General features: G+C 40.0%; 1 protein-coding gene across 3 annotated transcripts in view; it reads right to left on the bottom strand.

Annotated features, from left to right (window-relative positions):
• Positions 1-17,131, bottom strand: part of CHRM3 (cholinergic receptor muscarinic 3) — a 475,313-nt gene that overhangs the window by 235,236 nt on the left and 222,946 nt on the right. The window contains exon 1 of one of the 3 annotated variants that reach the window (XM_030556972.1): positions 6,204-6,261. The exons of the other annotated variants lie outside the window; for them this stretch is intronic. The gene's annotated coding sequence lies outside the window, so the exon portion shown is untranslated. Of the gene's footprint in view, positions 1-6,203; positions 6,262-17,131 lie in introns of those variants that run through there. 3 annotated transcript variants of the gene reach the window in all.

Here is a 17,131-nt window from a genome sequence, read left to right as displayed (position 1 = left end):
ACTCCCTGACTATCTGACAGAATACAGATGATCTTCCAAGGACTCCCAACAGAAGGATGAGCTACCGAGGGACGCTGGGTTTAGGATGTTTTATTGTTTTGTAGGATCTGTACTCTTCCGTGCTTTATTTGTTAAGTAAAGAACATAACGCTGATAGACTGAACAAAATGTGTATGTGTCCCTGAGGGAGTTAAACTGTAAACCAGAAGCTTCACACCATACGGGGACCATTCAGAGAGAGGGGTGCATTTGAGTATTGGGGAGTCTGAAGGGTCAATGCTGCACTCTGAGGGGCTAGATGGCTGGACAGAGGGTTCCAACACTTGGGAGGGCATGCCAGGTGTGCCCTGAGAGTGTACCTAGGGACCTAGAGAGGTCTGTTCAGGCTCCAGGAGCTTAATGCATTCCTGGAAATCCAGAGCACAGAGGCTTTGCTTCCCCTCACAGAAGTCCTAGTAGGTGGGCAGGAAGGGGCGCTCGCTAGTATCTGACACACACATCACTTACAAGTGGTGAAACTGTACATGAGTGATGTGACTCCTCCCAAACGTGGCAATAAAACTTTTATACAACTCTGACACAGTCCCCATGCCCATATTTTTGGACAATGGTCCCTCCCTTGTACCATGGTGCAAAGGTGATTTAGAGCTGTCTGAGCTGGGCAGCTAGGGATTCTCCTTTGATAGTAGAATCCTTGCATGCCTATTACAGCAGATTCTAGGGATTCCTATCCAAAGAGAATCCACAAAATCTGCTGTAGTCAGCATACCAGATTATGGCTGGATCATATTATATTCCAAGGATGATATTATTATTATATTGTCCAGATTATATTTGGAGCTGGCAAAATGGTTACTAGGATAGTTTAGCCAGAATCAACTAGAGCAACCCAGAGGCTCCTCTGGCTTGTAGGAAGAGGTGAATTGGCTCCTAGGGGGGTTAAGGGAGCAGGAAAGCCAGCAACATACATTCCCCTGGTGCACTAAGCAGAGTTCAGGCACAGCTGAGGATTTGCCCCTATATAATTTCTATGTATTACTTGGAATGTTTTTATTAGCAAGGACATTGCTGAAGTTGAAATTTACTCTAACCTATCAGATTCATCAATACACCCAATCTGCTTTAATTGAGAATATTCTCAAACAGATGAAGTTATGTCATATTCATAGTTTATTGTGTCTTTAAATCATTTAATCTTACTTTCAAAATATTATATTATATAGTACAAGTATTTATCTGCTAAAAGAAATAGAACATGTTTAATTAGGAACAAATGAAACATCTGAACTGAAAAAATTAAAAATATTTTTGTCATGAAAAATCTCATTACTATTCCATCAAATCCCCCTTATCTAGTCATTTGGAGGTTGTTTTTTAAAGGCCATCTAAAGCTAAATTGAAAACATCACTAACTTCTTGTTTCATTGATTACCTTACATCCCCTTTGATAAAATGTGAAAGATGTTCTTCTATAGTCATAGCTGGTAACATTCACACACTGCAAAAGGTGAACTTTAAAATGAAGTATATATGTGGTGGGGGCCTGTGCTCATGGTAATTCTTCATAGTAACAAAACATTTAGTTTGCTTCTTTTGAAGTACTCACAAAAGTGATCCATATGAAAATTAGTAGAACAAATTTTCAGCATATTATATCTTCTTGCTCTGGGTTTTTTCCAGATGAAGCTTACAAGCTCTAAACTCAGTAAATTAGAATGCATCATTAAACACAATCTGTTCCGATCCAAAAGCCATTATTAATGGTCACCATTTCTCACTTCAGCTACATTGAAATGGTGGGGTTCTAATTCACTGGTGAGTTCTGTCTTTACAACTTTTCAGAGCTTAAAGTTGGATAGAGGACAGAAAAATTCATCTGGTGTACTAAGATATTGCTAGGCTGCTACACAGGGTGCAGTCATGTAGTCATTAAGGTCTTGCAAAATCCTATTCACTCTCTTACCTGGGGAAGACCTATATTAGTTTATATATTTAATTATAAACAAGTAATTAAATTTTGGTGCCAATTTTACAAAGCTGCAGTAAAGGACCTAATTTTGTGTTTAAAAATGAATTTGAGCTTCCATATGATACCCCAGAGACCCTGTCTACCCTTGTGTGTGTATGGTACATTTAAGGTTTAATTTTCAACTGATATGATCAAGCAGAAGTTGGGCAGGTAGGGCAGAGAGTGGAAGACCTTGCCATTAAAGATTACAGAATCAGGACAACACTTTTTTTTTTTAAACTGTCTTTCTTTCAACATTCTAATGAGCAGCATTAGGGAGGCGGGGACAGACTATAAATTCCAGATTCCCAAAGATATTTAGATGGTTCTAAGTAAGTCCGTTTCCTAGCAGTCAAGGAAACAGTGGGTACATTTAAGATCGAGATTTAAATCCAAATGTCAGCACAATGAGGGGAAAAGGGAAGAAGAGAGAAGTCTCTCACATGGTGGGAGATTTCCTATGAAATGTTACATAAATCAAATCAAAGAAAGAAAAAAGCAATCCAAAAAATGAGATTCATTTTAAAACACCATGATTTTTAAACCATTCCGTCAGTTCTGTTTTCAGTCTCAGGTCTGACTTTCCTTGCTGTTGTGATTTCATGTCAGACCCTCAACATTGCTTCAATATTTCTTTTATGTAGGTGAATAATAGGCCCATTTGCACAATGAGTACACAGTGTTGCATCAGCAACAAGTAGAGCTGAATGCAGAATAAACTGAACAGGTGGAACTTTAAACCTGTGGACTGTTCTGTCCATGTTGCTGAGTTGCTTCCAGCATAACACCTTTTCTTTCCTGTTCCCCTGGTGTCCCCTTAATCACAGCCTCACTGGGGAACATGGGTCCTCCAACTCCTATTTCCATTGATCATGATACACAGGAGTTCATGGCAGCAATGGTTGATGCCAGAAAGTGGAAAAACACAGCATACAATCAAAGTCGCGAAGAGTTTAAATTAGCAAACTAGAACTACCCAAACTGGCCAGGACACCACACAGGGCCAAACATATACTTTGTGGGATCCAAGCAAAACCCTAAGTTGTTTCAAGAAGAATAAGGTAACAAGTTTATTCCCTAATGTGGTCCCACTATTAGAAGTAGGGTAGCAGATGTCTGAGTCTCTTCTCCGGGTTCACTGAACAAGTGAAAACGCTTGCTTGACATATCTAGAAGTCTTCTGCTATCAAGAGGGCCCCTCCAGAATGCCACAGCAGTTCAAAGGTTCAGGCTGGACAGAACTCCATCTTTCAGGAACAGCTCTAAAATATAATAGGATGTTTTGGATATGCACCGCACAGGCTAGTACATGTTAAATAGGATACTCCAGCTTTCTAATGCACTTTCAAGACACCCCCTTAAATTTGAAGAAATCCTCATCAAAATTATAGCAGTTTCCATCTCTCTGGTCTGTTAATGGACCACCATGGCAAAATTACATTCCACTTTGCTTTTCAATTTTTTTTTTTTTTTTATAAAAGTCAATGGGGCCTCCTCCACCACTTTCTGACATCTGTTATTGGTTTTCCTGAAGACAGAATTGCTTGCCTGTAATAGACAGGTGGTGCTGCTATAACAGCATGTTTTAATGTACTGTGTATCTTCTTTCCTCCTTCATTGTTATTCCTCTCTGTTTTATCACCATTTTTCTGTGTTCTCATGCAGTGTCTCTTTTCACTTCTAAAATTTTCATTCCTTTCCCCTCATTCCATATTCCTCCTACTTAAGCTCTCTCTTGCCATTGTGCTTTTGGTTCTTCAGCATTCTCTTTTCTCCCATTTGCTTGGAGTTGATCTTCAGTCAGGCCCAGATACCACTGCCTGTTCACCTCTGCCTGCAGCCATAACTCCTCTGTGGCCAACTGAGACAGGAAGCGTCCATTGGTGCTCCTTATATAGTTGTGTGCAGGGACAGAGCTATGCATTAAACCTAAGATTTCAATTCAGGTGTTTGATTCTGGTATCACACCAGATTGAATAAGGAGTAACACCATTGAAGTCAATGAGAGTTACAATGGTGTAAAACAGGTGTAAATGAGACCAGAATCAGGTCTTCAATCTCATGACTCCCATGGGAGTTACACAAGCCTTCATACCACTTTCCTTCCCTGTAATGGCTACTTCCACATATCATTAATGCTCCATCCATAGGAGTAATACACTTAAATATAAAATTGGTATTCCAGAAAGGCAAACGGCCAGATTCTGATCTCTCTTACATCAGTTTAAAATCATGTTAACCCTCCACTGAAGACAATGAGTTACTTTGAATTTACACCCATGTAAGTGAGATAGGAATCTAGCCTGGATTGTTTCACAGATTAAATATTGCTCTGGATAATGTTAAACCAATGTTAACTCCAAGTAACTCTATTGATATCAATATATTCCATCATGACAGGGACTGGGATGTAGCTCAGAGTGTCTTCCCACACTGACTAGAAAGATATTAATCAAAATAGTAACAGGTTTTGAAAAGAAAATGTTTCTTTATAATAACATCATTTAGTAAGTCATATTTTAGAAATGCAACGTTTAGAAATGCAGTCCTGACATTCGTCAATGTGTAGCTGCAACCTAATGAGTCTGTATAAATATATTTAGTAAAATTTCAGCTATCTTAAAATTTTGTAAAGGTCAACTATGAGCAGAATTATTGCTACTGTACAGCTGCCCCAGTGCTGTAAACAAGATATATAACATATTTCACTGGAATCCTCTCTCTCGTAACAGATCTTTTAGAACACATTGGAGAGTTCAAAACTAAGTATTTGTCTTCTTATTCAGTAAATCATAGTGCCGTTTAAAAATGAGAAAACCTTTCCTGTGCCTATGTAGAGTTTTTCTGCCATTAACTCTACATTGTTCTTTGTGATGACTGGTGAAATGGTATATATTTCACATAGAAATCGTTGTCACTCAGTAAACATGTAACATAAAAATACCATTTCCCAGAGTAGAATACATCTTTTAACTTGAAAACCTAGCAAACCAGCTGGAAAGATGTAAGATAAGGGATGGAATCTTGGCTCCATTGAGGTCTATGGCACTACTTCCACTGAAGTGGGAACAGGCTTTCCTGTTATGAGCCAAAACATCCAAAATGAATGAACTAACCTAAAAGTGAGGGAAATGGTCTGTCCTAAGTATAGCATACATTGCAACACTAGCATGAGGATGAGAACAAACATGGTGGATTGAAACCACAGGAAATATTAACACAAAACACCAGAAGAAAAACCTTAACGCTTTTCTTAACTTTAATGCATTTCTGCAGTTTAAGACCTCAAAATTTGGCAATTAAGATAAATAAAAAAACACATCAAATCAAGGAAGATATTATGCCAAGCAGGCAGAATTTCTCTATTACTTTCATTCTCTTTGTTTTTCTGACACACAATTTAGCTTTTGGAACCCATTCAACAGATACTAGAGGGATGGAGACAGGAAAGCAGAAGACAGCTTTAAATCACTGATAACCAAAAGCAAGCATCACATGAGTATTTTTAGAAAAAGGTAAGTAGCTTAAATTGGAAAACCTGATACCATCAACTCATTGCTTCTGTCTCCTTAATTCACATGAACAGATACTAAAAGACACTTCACTAACATGTATTTGATTGTGGACTAATGTTAGGGCATGATAACAGTCTAGGGTTGACAACTTTCTAATCGCACAAAACTTTGCCCCACCCCCTTCCCCAGCACTTCCCCAAGGCCCCGCCCCTGCCCCACACCTTCTCTGAGGCCACACCTCTCACTCACTCCATCCCCCCCTCTCTCTTTTGTTCTCCCCCACCCTCACTCACTTTTGCTAGGCTGGGGTAGGGGTCTGGGGTTCAGGCTCTGGGTTGGGCCAGAAATGAGGGGTTCAGGGTGCAGGAGGGGGCTACAGGCAAGGGCAGGGGGTTAGAGTGTGGGAGGGAGTAAGGACTCTGGCTGGGGGTGTGGGCTCTGGGGTGGGACTGAGGATGTGGGGTTTGGGGAGTAGTAGGGTGCTACAGGCTGGGGCCAAGGGGTTTGGAGTGCAGGAGCGGCCTCAGGGCTGGGGTGCAGGCTCTGCGGGAGCTCAGGGCTGAGACAGGGAGCTGGAGTGCAGGCTCTGGGAGGGAGTTAGGGGACAGGAGGGGACTCGGACCTGGGGCAGGAGGTTGGAGTGCAGATGGGGGTTCAGGCTCCAGCCAGGTGACACTTACCTGAGGTGGCTCCCAGTTGGCAGTGCAGCAGTGCTGAGGCAGGCTCTGCACAGTTTCCAGAAGTGGCCTGCATGTCCAGCTCCTAGGCAAAGGGATGACGGGTCAGCTCTGCACAGTTCTCAGTCAATGGGAGCTGCGGAGCTGGCACTCGGACCAGAGGCAGCACATGGAGCCTTCCCTGATCACCCCTGCACCTAGGGGCCACAGGGACATGCAGTTCACTTCTGGGAGCTGCGTGGAGCCAGAGTAGGCAGGGAGCCTGCCTTAGCCCCACTGCACTGCCGACTGGACTTTTAACAGTCGAAAACCAGATGCTGGCAACCCTATAACAGACTGAGGACAAATTCAAAGTGCTTTCTAACGAATCAACAGGGAGATTTGAAGCTTATGCCAACTGAGAAATGGATAACTGTGGGCGAACAAGCAAGTTTAGAGATAATCAACCAGGCATTTGTGAAATATAAAAGTTTCAATAATTAGAAGCATGTCATTGTTTTATAATCCCCATTTAAAAATACACAAAAGAACAGATCTCAGTAACAGCTTGATCTGCAACACAATTTTGGCTTATTCCATTTTCTTCAACGGACTGGTGCTTTTGTAAGATTTGGATAGTAAACTCTAGAGTAATTTGCCATGTTTTTAAAAATAACTGAGAACCTGCAGGCAGAGTTTTTAAGATGTGGTTCCTCAGACTCTTTAGCATAGGGATTAATTTCCATCAGGGACACAGGGACACCTACGGTTGGATTTTCACTAAAGTATCATAGTCTGTTCCTGTGAAGCCACAGAATTTGCCTCTGAAAAGTATTATTTTTTATTTCAGAGTGGTAGCCATCTTAGTCTGTATCAGCAAAAAGAATGAGGAGTACATGTGGCACCTTAGAAGCTAACAAATTTATTTGGGCATAAGCTTTCATGGGCTAAAACCCAGTTCATCAGATGCATGCAGTGGAAAATACAGTAGGAAGATATATACACACAGAGAACATGAAAAAATGGGTGTTGCCATACCAACTATAACAAGACTATAAAAAATTTTTTCTGCTGCTGATAATAGCCCACCTTAATTGATTAGTCTTGTTGTAGTTGGTGTGGCAACACCATTTCTTTCATATTCTCTGTGTATATGTATCTTCCTACTGTATTTTCCACTGCATGCATCTGATGAACTGGGTTTTGGCCCACGAAAGCTTATGCCCAAATAAATTTGTTAGTCTCTAAGGTGCCACAAGTACTCCTCATTCTTTTTACTATTTTTATAATACTTTATATTTATTTTCAACTCTGTTGAATTACTATTCTCTTGTTGTTGCTGCTTCTGTGCTATTACAAATATACTTTGTGTCTGAATAAGTTCACATGATGAATGAAAGTTGAGAAATAAAGTGACTCTAGCATCACTTCCCAGGTGAGTCCCTAATCTCTGGGCTATTAGCTAAATATTTTTTCCTTCTTTTTTTCTCTCTCTCTCTCTCATCAAAAATTCCATCCTGGACCTAAGACACCTTTACTAATGCAAGTTTTGTCGAAAGTGACACACTTCTGCATTTTTTGACAAATGAGCATTTTCTGACCAAAAACCATTTAGCTGAAAAATTCCCAACCGCCTTTAGGTGAAATGACCTCCAAAATTCTTACGTCACATGTTGACATAAAAATAGAATAGGAATTCTTGGTGCAGAAAGAAATGCCCGTGTCACTGGAAACTATTTTTCATTGGTTTAGTTGATGAGACAGTAATGGTTAATACTACACTTTTGAACATTTCAAAAAGAAGGACAATGCTATCTTTAGAGTCTGATCATTCTGGAGAGTCTCGCCACCTCCAAAGTCCAATATTTTCCCTCTGGACTTTTAAGAAAATATTCAGATACACCTAAATCACAAATGGACCCATAAGGTATGAGGCCTTTACTTCTGGATGTGCCAAATCCTAAACAATCTCCTGGATACAAGTCTAAGGATTCCTGCTGCTCTACTTCCCTACTCATGTGTCACTTCATCCTCATTCCATGTTTTTATCTTTCCTATCCTCTGTTTAAATCAATTTAAAGCCTGATCAGCTTAAGTAAACTCCAAAGTATCATCATCATAATCAGCACGACAGGCTAAGATGCTGTAAGCAACCTTGTCCCAGCGGGAAGAATGACCAGTAGGAAGTGACAAGAGTATGCCAGATAGGGGAGGTAAACTGAAGTCTGGAGACTAAAGCACACCTGTCTGTGACTGAGCTATATATTTACTGTTCTCTGACTGCAGCACATGAGTGAAGCAAACCTCACTAAGGCCACGTCCACACTACAGAGTAAAATTGAAATTAATAAAATTGATTTTATAAAACAGGTTTTATAAAATCGATTTTACGCGTCCACACTAGGGCACATTACTTCGGTGGTGTGCGTCCATGGTCCCAGGCTACCATCGATTTCCGGAGCGGTGCACTCTGGGTAGCTCAGTAAAAGAATGGGACCAATAACTTCGATTTCCATCCACACTAACCCTAAATCGATATAGTAATATCAATTTTAAGGGTTACTCCTCTCGTTGAGCAGGAGTACAGAAATCGATTTTAAGACCCCTTAAAATCGATTTTAAGTGCCTTGTAGTGTGGATGGGTACAGCGTTAAATCGATTTAATGCTGTTTAAATCGATTTAACGCTGTAGTGTGGACCAGGCCTAACAGAGCTTCCCTTTTTACTCTCCCTGTTCCCCTCTTATGTGTATTTTTCCCCCATTGTTTCTAAACAGCAGGAATAATATTAACAGTAACTGTCACTGAGCCTAAATCCTGCAATTAAGATTTTTGGTACTATCAAGAGTCTTTTCTTGTTTTTATAATTTTTTACTTTGACAGGATTTTACAGAGCATAAGCAAAGGAAAAAGGGATTTTTCCCAGAGTGAACAATCGCTTAATTCTGAAATTCCAAGTTTATGAAAGTTTTAGTTTTGCTTTTCATGTGTGCTTAATAATGTTGGGAAGGTTTTCTATGATGTGGGATGCTACAGTAAAAGCAGACCATAGTCCATTTAAACAAAATCCCATGCCCAAAATTAGCTGTTTAATGTTGCAAAGTAAAAAGGGGATTCTAATAATATGTCAAGACATTCTGGCCAGATATTTCATCACAATATAGAGCAGAGGAACAGACGAGAATGATGAAAAATAGGGGAGAGGGAAACATGGTCAAAAGCACAGCATCCTGCCCTTTAAAAAGATGGAAAGAAGGAACAGATGCTTCCGGAAAGTGTTATTTCAAGACTTTTGAATAAGATGAAGAACCACTGGTGTGAGTCAGTCTAACAATAGATGTTCTTTTAATTATGCTTCCACCTTGGGTACAATAAAACCTCTGCAGCAGATAAACCTAAAAGATATACAGACAGATTTAGAGTAATTTAAAAGTCCTGCCCTCAAGTAAACTTTTCTTCTGAGAAAGTTTATCACTCAGAAAAGGATCTTTTTGTATATGTAAAATAAAAAAAGTTTTTTAGATTTATTCCAACTGAAGGATATTGTGAGTAGTCAAGGCTTATATCTGTTAGTGAGTTACTGTAATAATCTAAAATATCTTAAAGGTAAATCTTATGTGTGACTATTACTAATTACATATCTAAAAACCATGATTACTACTTTTAATAGACCACTGCACTCACTTTAATTACAAGATCTGCACAAGAGTCCAGTGTCATGAAGAGATTTGACATAACTGAAAAAGCCAGTTATAAATAACAGACAATACTGAAATCTGACAGACAAAGCAAGAATTGACCGCAAGAGAAAGATCCAGTGTGAGAGGCAGACAAAGACTATACCATATATAGGTCACTACAAGAACTAAAAAACCAAAACCAAACATGCTATTTCCCCATGCTATTTTGCCCCGACTGTTACTCACACCTTCTTGTTAACTGTTTGAAACGAGCCACCCTGACTACCACTACTATCATAAACCTAGTCCCAGATTTGGACCTTAGCGTCCAAATATGGGGGGTTAGCATGAAAACCTCCAAGCTTAGTTACCAGCTTGGACCTGGTAAAGCTGCCACCACCCAAAAAATTAGAGTGTTTTGGGGCACTCTGGTCCCCCCAAATCTTCCCTGGGGACCCCAAGACCCAAATCCTTGAGTCTCACAACAAAGGGAAAAACCTTTTCCCTTCCCCCCTCCAGGTGTTCCTGGAGAGAGACACAGAAGCAAGCTCCGTGAATCTAAACAGAGGGATTCCACCCTCCCCGTTTCCAGCCTTGGAAAACAGAAGTACCGAGAGCTAATCTCTCTTCCCCCCTCACCCAGAGGGAATGCAAAGTCAGGCTAGTAAATCTAACACACACAGATTTCACCCTGACTTCTTCCTCCCACCAATTCCCTGGTGAGCACAGACTCAGTTCCCTGGAGTTCCCCACTAAAGAAAAACTCCAACAGGTCTTAAAAAGAAAGAAAAATACATAAAAATGGTCTCTCTGTATTAAGGTGACAAATACAGGGTCAATCGCTTAAAAGAAATATGAATAAACAGCCTTATTCAGAAAGAATACAATTCAAAGCACTCCAGCAACTATACCCAGGTAAATACAAAAGAAAACAATAGAAACCTTACTGCCTTACTATATTTGTACTTACAACTTGGAAACAGAAGATTAGAAAGCAGGAAACAGAAATCCTCTCATAGCCAAGAGGGACAGGCAGAAGAACCAAGAACAAAGGACTCACACACAAACTTCCCTCCCACCCAGATCTGAAAAAGTCTGGTTTCCTGATTGGTCCTCTGGTCAGGTGCTTCAGGTTACCTCTTTCCAGGTGTAAGAGACATTAACCCTTAGCTATCTGTTTATGACAACTACAACAGTGATTTTTCATCCTGTTGATAATAGCCCACTTTAATTGACTTGTCTCAACCCTTTCCCTACCCCTCACCCCCCAACTTGGTAAGACAACTCCCATCTTTCCATGTACTGCTATATATAGCTTCATACTGTATTTTCCATTCCATGCATCTGATGAAGTGGATTTTAGCCCATGAAAGCTTATGCCTAAATAAATGTGTTCATCTATAAGGTGCCACAAGTACCCCTCATTGTTTTTACCATATCTACAATGACACTCAAAATGGGGGAAAGCATTGAATCTGTCCAAGTTGTATGAGTGGCAGAGCAGAGATCAAATATGGTTGGAGGAAGCTACAGGGCATCTGATCTATCCCTCAGAAACACTATTTAAAAGTGAATTCAAAGCAGCAGTTGACTTCTTGAAAGCACCCATCGGGCCTCCTTGGTCCTAATGTGGTGTCTAATGTAGCTAGCTGTTTGCATGTAGGATCAGAGAGCAAGCTTCCAGAAATAAGCTTCCCATCTCTGCTTCCATGGCATTCAGTCTGGGGTAGCAACAATGGATGCCCCACAGCCTAGAGTACATAGCTTTCTGAGGGGTGGGAGATGAAAGCTACCACAGAAGTGGAGATCTGAGGAAAGAGCAAACACAAAATTAAACACAAACAATCAACATAAAAGATTAGAAGGAAACAGATAAGAGAAGCAAGAGAGAAATGAATAGGAAAATAAAGTAGGTATGAGCTTGAGAGGATATGACATGAGGGGAGATGGCAGTGGTACTTCTGACCCACTCCATCCCAAGGATGTTCCAAGAACAAAAGGTTGAGATCCATTGGCTTTTAATCTCAGAGGCATTATTCCTCTACCCCAATTTCCTATCTAGGGTTCTCATTCATAGAAAATCCCTTCTGTGTTTTGTTTCTGCTGATTGTATCAACCATTTCTACTGTATTTTCAGGTATTACAGAAATCTCATTGAACTTTCTAATCTTTGCAGTTTTGGTTTCTATCAAAACTTAAAGCCCTTAAAATGTTTCCTTAAGTGTAAAACACATTTTTTTTGACATTTAGAAAAACAATTGAAAGAGAACATTTCCATGCGGAGGAAAACATTCCTTAAAAAATTGGGCCAAAAAAGAAAATGATGCCAGAGATGCTTAGGCCATTGTACATTTACATAACATTTGAAGTAAGTCCAGAAGATAAGAAGGGTAAAATTTTCAAAAAGATCTCTGACTTAAAAGTCTAAATCCCATTTTCAAAGAAGTCCCACTGACTTCCAATGAAATTTAGGCTAAGTGCTTAAGTGACTTTTGCAAATAGGAATTATGCTCTCAATGTACTTAGATGCCTTTGAAAATGTTAACCATAGCTTGTCAAGAAAATAAATAATACACTAAGTCATCAGCAGAATAGTTACAATAATTTATTGTGAACACTTTTATTGTTTTAATGAAATCCATTAGATTAAAACTGTAACTGACATACTATATGCTTATACCACCTGTAATAGATTATCATTCAGATATTAACTTACTATTTTTTTCTTCAGCAACAACAGTGCACAACATAGACATAAAACTATGAAAACAATGCAGAACAAATTTTCACACCAGTGTTTAGTCTTACTACTGTTAACATTCACTCTTCAGTTTTTGAAATTAGCTATTTATATATCCCTTCAACTTCTCTGCTAACTAGTCAGGTTTTCTTATAATTATCCCACCTTTGTTTAACAAATTGTGCTGATACCCCAGATTTAAGGCAGTTGGACTTAGAAGAGAATTAGATCACTCAAGTTTTAAGATAAAAGCAGACTATTTCAAATCAATAATCTATAGCATATAGTTCTTGATATGACCATGAATGACTCAAGTGAGCCACATGATTAATTTCAGTATGAAGGGTTTCTTAGTGGTGGCAGTCACAGCAAGAAATTCAGTTTACATTCTTTAAAAAGACAAAGTTAATTACAACCATAAATGAAATCCATAATCTCCAAAGCTAAAGAATTCATGCAAGAGAAGTTGATGAACACGATAGCAGTTTCCAAATATTCAAAGCTCAATTTTTTAAATGTATTGATATTGCAAAAGCAAACAACTTATTCTCTACTCTGGTTTACTCATACATTCAGGTAAAACTCAGCTTTACTTCACTTGCTAAACACTAGTTTTACCATAACATTTTGTTATTTGACACTATTTTTAATAATTTTCAGAATGATGAACATTACTAATGTAAAAACTCCTCACTTTTATGGGAAAAACTGCAAGAAATCTTTACTAACCAGGACATCGACCAAAGCTTTCTTTAGAAAAAACAAAAACCTCTTTCTTCTCTGTCTGATAACTTTCAGATTAAAATGTATATACCAACCTACTCACCATGACTTACTTATATAATACAGAAAATTACTCAAGCAATTTATGGAGAGTCCTAGCTGGTGAATGTCTCAGCTCAACGTGTTAACAGTCAGCACCAATATCTTTCAATATAAGGAACTGAGTTATCAGCTAGGACTTATTAGGGATCTTGCTGTAAAGTACAGTACAAATAAGCATTTTATAATGGGATGGTGTTGCTTATTCTAGACAGAAATAAATAAAATATAAACACAGAGCCTCCCTGTGGCTAACAAACGTTAGTTGCAAGCTTCATATTAAAATTGCATGACAAAATCTATCAAAGAGTGTTAGATATCTACAACTATTTAGCCTAAATAAGATCCTTCCTTGTTAAACGATCTGAGGTGATCTCTCTTTGAGGTCCGTTAGACGCAATCTATCAATTTTAGTATGTTTTTGGCTCACCTATTCCTCTAGTTGGTATACTGCTCTCTACCCAAATATCCCTGGAGATCAGGAATGGACCATGAGGTTATCCAGGGGAAGAGATTGAGGCCAACAAGCTAGCCAAGAGAAGTAGTTATGGATGATTTCTGGGGGACCTTAAAACATTTTTTCTCAGTGTTTTATCTGTTGGAGCCAGCAGCTGCCACTGCCTCTTTGCAACGCCCCTATCCGATCTGTCACCCTTTGCTCTATATCCCAACACTGTTGCTTCCATTTTGTTCTTTCTTCTGTACACTCCCTTATTCTTTTATTTTCTTTCTTATTTTGCTGCATTTTTTGTCTTCCCTTCTCCTGGGATGTTTTCCTAATTTTGCTGTGTTTTCCTTCTTTCCCTCTCATTGTAATGTTCATTGCTGAATAGATATGGCAGGTTCAACTGGGAGGCGGAAGGCATGGATGAGCATTCACGTTGCACTCCCCATCCGTACCTGGCCCAGGCCTCAGAACCTAATCATCCAACCAGTGGACCACACTCAGTGATGAATCCTGGTCATGTGCTCTGTCCTCCTCCTGCTGTGTCTTTGGACCACAACAGCAGGAGCAGCAGAACATGGGGCCAATACTACCAGGAGGCCCCATGCCAGCAATTCCTCTGGCGTGGTTGCTGTACCGCCTCCAGCCCTCCCACCCCACACCCCATCTTCCGATGCAGCTGTACTGACCCAGCCCTCCAACACAAGGTCTCCTCCATCTGTACAGCAGTCAGCCCTGCCAGAGTACAGGATGGGGGGGCTGAAGGCAATACAGCAGCCACGCCAGAGGAACTGTTGGCATAGGACACCCGGTAGCCCCATGGTCTGCTCCTTTCTCCACTGTGGCTCCTGGGAGAGCCCTGTGGTTCAGGGCTCTCCCGGGAACCGCAGCAGGGAAGGAGTAGAACGCTGGCAGCTCCATGGAAGGGGCAGGGCTTGGGGTTCTCTCCTTTCCCCACTGTGGTTCCCAGGAGAGTCCTCTTTCCAGTACGCCATACCAGCTATAAATATTTTTCTGGTACAGAGTACCGGGACCATACTGCCCTACTTGCACTGCTGCTACTGAGTAACGTTGCAACATGCTCCAAGTTTAGAAAGGCAGCACAAAACAGTTCCTCAGAAACAAAAGACAAAAACCAATACTTGAGGCAGGTGTCAACAAAGTCAAGTGGACTATCAGCTAGTTAAGTGGCCATTCATTGGCAGGAAGAAGGGGGTGAGCAAGAACTTTATATATCAGCAATGGAAAACAGCTCACTTTTCTCATGTAAAAAGACTGACTGTTGAGTGAACCCCAGCTGGAGATGATTCTCAAAAAGGGGAAAATGATATGAGAAGAGAGAACAAACAACATAGATCACCTCTCTCCTCTGCTCACAGCACCAACACCTGAAGAAACACTGATCTGGGGGAGGAGTCCTGGCTGGGGGGCTTTCAGCCAGTATGGACTGCAAAAAAAGTGGTGAGAAAAACTTTTGTTTTGAAGTCATTTTGCTTACTAATAATTTAGGCATTTGTGTTTTATCTTTTAATTTCTTTTAACCATTTTTGACTTTTATGCCTTATTTCTTGTAATCCCTTAAAATCTTTCTTTCTGTAGTTAATAAACTTGTTTTATTGTTTTATCTAAACCAGTGTGTTTGCATTGCACTGTTTGGGAACCTCTATTTGAGATTACTGGTCTTGTGCATTTCATTTTCTATTAATGAAATGATGGACTTTCTATGAACCTGTATTGTCCAGAAGGAGAGAGCTAGTTAGTAAAAGATGCACATTTCTAGGGGAAAATCCCAGATTAGGATTTTGCTGGTCTCACCCTGTAACGTAATTCATGAGTGACTGGACAGAGCATTCATATAATTCAGCTGGGAATGATTTTGCATGCTAGAGACTGTATGAGAGCTGGACCAGGACTGGTTGCTCTCACAGCAAAATAGTGTAAAAGGCACCCAAGGTAGGAGATTGGAGGGGACACAGCTGTCCATATGTCCAGATTATACTCTGGGTAAAGTCACAGCCAGCCACATGAGGGTTCCAATATAGCTAGAAGAAAGCAATTATGTGCATGCACACACTGGCTAACACATTTGCTTGGGGATGGACCTGAAGCTGCAGCCTTGGTACTAGACTTGAGGAGCTCTGCAGAGGAAAGACAACCCTAGCTCGAGGACCAAAAATGCACACCATCTTCATTTCCAGTCAACCACTTGTCCTTACAGATACATTAAGGCTTCTTCTTCCCCGATGAGCCATGTAAACATGCTCTCCTGGTTAATATATGTGAACTAATTATTGGTAACCCACCACATGCTGAGCCCTCAAAATTCACCAGCAATCATGCTACCATGTCTCCAGAGATGGTTCATATACCATGTCACTCACTGTGACCATGAGTGGTGGAGGGGGCACTTATAGCAAAAACCTTTTTAGTTAAGTGCCATCTGATCCATTCTTTTTAGGGATGTTACATCATGCAGTGGAACTGTCTCTGTCTCTGACAGCCTATATTCAGTTCGTTTCTCTAAAATATGAATACAGAACTAATTTTAACTAAGCATCCTGAAACTTTTTTTGTAATTTATGGATTGTATTGAATAGCTCATTTATCCTTTGTAATTTTTTCCATATAATAGATTACTTGTACATTGCTAATGAGATCCTCAGTGCAGAATATTAAACGTCATTCACCCTCAGAAACACATAGCAAATTACAATTAATTTCACGTGTGCACCATGAAATCGCAAACAAATTTTGACATGACTAGAGTAAGATAAAAAGTCTGTGATAGGAAGCAGGAGGATCTGAATTTTTAAATCAAATATAAAGAAGATGCATGTTAGAAAAAAAATATTCTCACTTGGTGACTCAGTTGCATCTTGTGGGCATGACTATGATGAATAAAGATAACTCTCCATACTGGATCCTGCAGTCTCCTCTCTGACAAAACTCCCAGCAAAGGCAATGAGAGCTTTGGCCTGAGTAAGGACTCCAGGATCAAGCCTTCTGTTAACCTCTCTTCATCACCGGCTCACCGGAGAAATTTCTGTTTCTGCTCCTAATAATCTAGTTTGCATCCACAGGTAGGGGATTTGCAGATTTTGGTACAAAATAGCAGAATCAGAATCTTTCTAAAAAAACTACAGAATTCTTCTCTTCTGGTGAGCTCAAATATTGACACTGATGGGATGATTAAATGGAAAATCTGTAAGATGGAATATGTGGAATTTCCATGCCTATCTGAGTTCTCCCTCTCTGCTTGCAGAAGG

This window comes from Gopherus evgoodei, chromosome 3, assembly GCF_007399415.2.
Source record: "Gopherus evgoodei ecotype Sinaloan lineage chromosome 3, rGopEvg1_v1.p, whole genome shotgun sequence".
In the NCBI taxonomy this organism is placed as follows: domain Eukaryota; kingdom Metazoa; phylum Chordata; order Testudines; family Testudinidae; genus Gopherus; species Gopherus evgoodei.
Note: the sequence above shows the minus strand (reverse complement) of the source record. Positions and strands in the feature narration are given on the sequence as shown.